Source organism: Ambystoma mexicanum, chromosome 1p, assembly GCF_040938575.1.
Source record: "Ambystoma mexicanum isolate Mex_15411 chromosome 1p, UKY_AmexF1_1, whole genome shotgun sequence".
In the NCBI taxonomy this organism is placed as follows: domain Eukaryota; kingdom Metazoa; phylum Chordata; class Amphibia; order Caudata; family Ambystomatidae; genus Ambystoma; species Ambystoma mexicanum.
In genome coordinates, this window is record NC_090921.1 from 205,097,653 (window position 1) to 205,103,135 (window position 5,483).

The window sequence follows — 5,483 nt, forward strand, 5'->3', positions numbered from 1 at the left end:
AACCAGCAACGCACACCAACAGGTAATTACATTACCAGGAACTTCGGTGGAATTACATAACTGATCTTCCCACAAACCCTACACAATATGAGCAGCTCCTTCCGCAATGCCCACGAATTTAAGAAATGTCTGAATGCATTTGTAGCGTGACTGATGTGTAGGGCCCTTATTTATCCACGGGGATTCTGCTAATTGTAATTGTAACAGTAATGCTAATTGTAATTACTGGTCAGCAACACTTGTACTGAATCCGGCCAGGGCCAAACTCCGCCTTTCATCCTTACCAAACACTGTGGGTGAGAAGATGCCCGAGGCTTCGTAGTGCTGTGTAAAAGAAAATTAGTATTATTATAAGCACAAAGAAATTACCAATAATGAAAATAAATTTCCCTTGAGTGGGATGGTAATTTTCGGAGAATTGAGGCAGAATGTACTGGTATCAGTCGTTCCCTCTCCCTGAACCCTGGTGTATGTTTTGGCATCACAGAATGATTAGCCTTCATCTGTCAGGGAAGGACAAAGAAATATCCGTAGCATTGTAGTAAATTAGATGTTTATTTTTTTTGGTAAACACTACCACCCATATTTAAAATATGTGAAGAAAACGAACGACGAGGATGGGATTCGAACCCATGCATGCAGAGCACAATGGATTAGCAGTCCATCGCCTTAACCACTCGGCCACCTCGTCAGCACACGACAAGCTGGAAGCTTTAACTTTTTGATTAGTGAAGTAGAGCTGTCCTGTGTGACTGGACCTGAATTACTTTTACTGCACACCACAGCAAGCTCTGAGCTGTGGGACATAGTGCTGCATTCTGGCCGGGCAAACCGGACGAGCAAAAGTATGATATTATATTCACTCATTAACTACTACCATTCCTGCATTCCCGTGTTATCATTTACACGAAATCAAGGAAAGCCTCCGCTCCACGTCCCACGGGCGAATCATGGCTCTTTTAACCAGAGTCAGGAACAGATGTGCTCAATAGATCAATGGCCTGTTTCATTTCACCAGGAAGAGGGGTGTGGCTAGACCTGTCACCTGGAAAAGGGGTGTGGCTAGACCTGTCACCGGAAGAGGGGTGGCCACGCCCCTTAGAGGCAATGATGTCACTTACCAGGTCATTTCAAGGTCATCATACCACTCACACTCAGAGGAACTGATGCTACAGACCATGTCACTGTTGCAGAAGGCTGTTAATGACCCTTTCACTATAAGGCAGTGATGCCCTAAACCTAGTACTGTTACTTGAGGGAACTGTTACCACTACCCCCAGGAAAAAATACTTTTGCTTGATTCGCTCTAAGACTTTAAGACTAAGACTTAAACAGCAGCAACCCACTTGCATCACAAGCTAGATATGGAGTGACAAGGACACATGATGGCAGGTGTTCATTGTGCACTGGCTCGTTGGTCTAGAGTATGATTCTCACTTCGGGTGCGAGAGGTCCCGTGTTCAAATCCCGGGCGAGCCCTTTTTTTTAACTTCACAAAATGAATACTTATGTATTTTATGTTATTTGACCTCAACATTTTTGATCACATTAATGCCTCTGCATAGCGGAAATAAAGCAAAGCTCCTTTATAGTTCTAAATAAAATAAATTACATTGTTGTGAGGTCTCGGACATAAGGTTCACGCCCACCTCAGGTTTACGGTCAGTCGACATGTTCTTAAAATGATATGTGTCTGATTTTGCGACTTCACGTAGCTATGCATGCCAATGAACAATGGGTACAAACTTCATAAGACGTTTCCTGAAACCCCGTTTGTAAGGTTTGCACAAAGCAAGCAACTAAAAATACACTATCAGGTTAAAAACAGCGCGCACTGAAGCGAGGAGGTTTCCCAACCCTGGAATATTGGACAAGGTGAAAAAACACTGTCTAAAGCGCTCCCAGTGATACCTCCCAAAAATGAAGCCTGTTTTTAAATAAGGTTTTGGGTTAATCTAGGGAGAGCAGCTCAATAGGCTAAGACATTGAAAATACAGTATTTCTTGTAAATTAAAATGTCAAAATGTGTTATTTACTGCATTTGTTATGTAACTTGGTCTTATAAAGGGTGCCCTACGCCATAAAATATGAAGTGACAAGGACCATTGACGGCAGGTGTTCATTGTGTACTGGCTCTTTGGTCTAGGTGTATGATTCTCGCTTCAGGTGCGAGAGGTCCATCCCGGACTTATTTCATAATATAAATATTTTAAGGCATACGCGTGCCTAGATGCCTAAATTGGATCCTTCGTGTTTGAGCAAGGGCATCATATTGCATGTACTCCAGTTCAGGCCTTTTGCTGAGGGGCATATCTCCCCCTCTGACTCTGGCCTGTAGTCATGGCTTTTTAGGTCTATTTCACCTCACAAATCCCCCCTCCTAGCACTGAAGCAACTATATTGAGAGAGAGAAGAGCTAGGAGAAAATTGGGTGTTCCTTCTGGGATAGCCTGGGTCCACCCCAGGGGTCTCCTTTATAGAGTGCCTGCTCCTGGTTCATTCCAGGACTTCCCTTCAGAGTGTGTCTGCTCTATTTTTGGCTCCTGATGGAGTGGTGTACTGGTACGTACTCACCCTCTTCGGATTTTGAATGTTCCATTAGGTTGGGGTTCCTGGACCTCTCCTCGTCCGGGGGCTCTCCTCTGGCCTTTAGAATCAAGGAGATAATAGATCTGCCAAGAAGAACAAAGAGATTAAGTATTTTACACAATACAATTTTTCCAATAGGGATGTGACAATAGATAACAAAGCAGCAGGAGAGATACGCATAAAGTGCACATTTCAAGCAAGCATTTGGTTTTCGACATACAAATATTTCCCAAACAGTTGTTCCTTACATTTTTCATTTTCGTAATCTTTTCAAAATAAGTATAATTGTTCGACTCCCTGTTATAGTAGGATTTTCTTTATTCAGGTTCCCGTTCCTTATCTTTACTCTTCGGAGGATTCCTCGGCTCTACCCTCACTGGGTTCCTGAATCTGTCGCAAATTCTGCCTGGAATGGCAGCACTTCAAGTGATAGATGTGCACCAATTTCTCTTCCGTTTGTCCTCCTTTAGGAATGCAGAATTATAAGTGACAGGTGAGATTTTGTCTACAATTTTAAAGGGGCCGCCCCAGGAGGGAAGGAATTTCCGTTCCTAGCTCTGGTTCCTCTGAAAATTGTACTAGAAGACCCTGTCTCCTACTTGATATAATTTTTTAGTGGTCTTTAAATCGTAGTGGGTTTTCATCCCCTCTGCCGATTTTTCCAGATTGCGCTGAGCATACATAAAATCATGCTGAAGGTGTCTTCTCAGATTCTCATTATATTCATGTATCCTAGATGCGTTAAACAGGTTCTGCTCTTGCGTTCTGTAGAGCAGATGCTATGGTAACACCATTTTTTGTCCAGTCATTAGCTCGAATGGGGACTGCTTTGTCATAGAAGATGGGGTAGACCTGATGGCCATCAGGACAAGCGGTAATTGGATGTCCTAACTAGACCCAGAGTCCATAACAAACTTCTTTAGGATGCTCACAATCATTTTATTGTATCTCTCAACTCTCCCACTAGAGGCTGGTGGTAGGAAATATGGAGTTTTCTCTTTACCCCAAGTATCTCCCACATCTTTGTCATCACCTTGCTGGTGAAGTGACTTCCTCGGTCACACTGAATCCTTTGGAGGAGGCCGAAATGCGAGAATATTTGATTGATCATCAGGGCAGCTGCTGTTTCTGCCTTGCAACATGGGGCCGGGAGACATTCCACCCTTTGGAAAACAAGCATGTTACCATTAACATGTACTTCATTTCTCTAGAGGAACGAATCATGGGCCCGATGAAATCTACTTGTAAATGTGGCCAAGGCAGCGTCATTCCTATTTTCTGGAGGGGAGCTCAGACAGTGAGTGAACTTGGCTGAAATTGCGCACACACTAGACACCCCTTCAAATATTGGTTGAGGTCCTGAGCCATGTGTGGCCTGTGTGCAGCCTCCCGCAAGATTTCCAAAGTAGTATGAAACCCCTGATGACCAGCTGTGGCTGTGTCATGGGCGTGATTAGCATATGGCTTTGGAATGAGGTAGGCATCACCTACTGGTCACATCCAGTGATGGATTTCTGTACCAACAAACCGTCTTGGATTCTGAATGTTTTGGGAAACTTCATCAACACCCGGAGAACCTCTTTCCTGGTGTCATTGTTTTCGGTCAGGGCAAAATTCACAGGGTCTTCAATGTGTTGATAACATTTCTCAATTATCGGATCTCGTTTTTGTGACGTGAGCAAATCAGCATCTGGCGTCTCCTTACTCCACTGGGCAGTTGAGAGTTAATTTTGGGCATATGTTTGGGACCTGGTAACAGCAGCGACCTGGATTTCCCCCAACAAGAACTCAATCTCTATGAGATCACCATGGACAGCTCTGGTTTTGGCCAGCTGGTCAGCCAGGTCATTTCCGGATTTGTCTGGTCCCTCTATTCTGGAATGACCCATGACCTTCTTCCAGTAGATGGACATCTCATTAGAGGTGACCAGATCATTGATAGATTGTATTAGTTTGCCATGCTTGAGTGGGTTATTGTTTGCACACGGCATCCCTCTGGTTTCCCAATTAATCAGGTGCTGAACAAACCCATTCCGGACATAATCTGAATCCATGATTATTATTAGTTCGTGGATTCAGTGTTGCATGGCAGTGAGGATGGCCTGATGAACAGCCATCAACTCCACCACCTGACTACTTCAGGGACCGATCTTGTATCCGGCTGAGGGCTCCGAGGCCTCATTCACCCAGCCATGCCCAACGCTGGCCATCAGTTCCTTTTCCTGATGGTTCTCAAAATGGTAGGAGTACCCATCCATATAAACTGTGGGCATCCCCTTGCATGTGTCTTCTTCATAGACTTTGTGCAGGGAATTCTGGTACACCTCCATGCTGTCTTGTGTTTCAATACTTTCGTCCTCGAGACAGTTTTCTCGAGCACAATCATGCAAGTCAGTCAAACGTTGCGCGAGGTGACTTTTCTTGTTTTGACCATATCTCACCTCCGCAGGAAAGCCTTGCATGGACAGAATCCAGGAAGTATTTCTGGAATTATTCACATTCCCCACATGTATTTTGTCACTTCAAAGGTATTTCAAAGGCTGGTGAGGAGTCTCAACGATGATGTGCTCCTCCTAGCCCCTTGATCTGCGTATGAATCTTCCCTTCTTCCTCTCTATGTAGTCTATGCCTGCCTGGGTCTGGGGGCTGCTTATGCCCTCTACTGGGGGTCCAAATACATCAGAGTTTATTATACATTCATTTTCAGGAGCTTTGTTTACCGTGCCTCTGGGCCGCTGGTGTTGCCACCCTCTGTTCCTCAGCTTCGGAGCAGCGCCCACAGTTCTGTGTCTGGGGAATTAGCGAGTAGTTTGCACGTGTATATGTTGCCTTGTAATCCTCGCCTCTCTTATCATCTGGATTGTATAAGGGTATTTTCCAGCACCTTACTGTCT

General features: G+C 44.6%; 1 non-coding gene across 1 annotated transcript; it reads right to left on the minus strand.

Moving 5' to 3' along the window:
- Positions 1 to 609: 609 nt before the first annotated feature.
- Positions 610 to 691, minus strand: TRNAS-GCU (transfer RNA serine (anticodon GCU)). The gene has a single exon. It is a non-coding gene; the product is annotated as a tRNA-Ser (tRNA).
- Between the last annotated feature and the right edge of the window lie 4,792 nt (positions 692 to 5,483).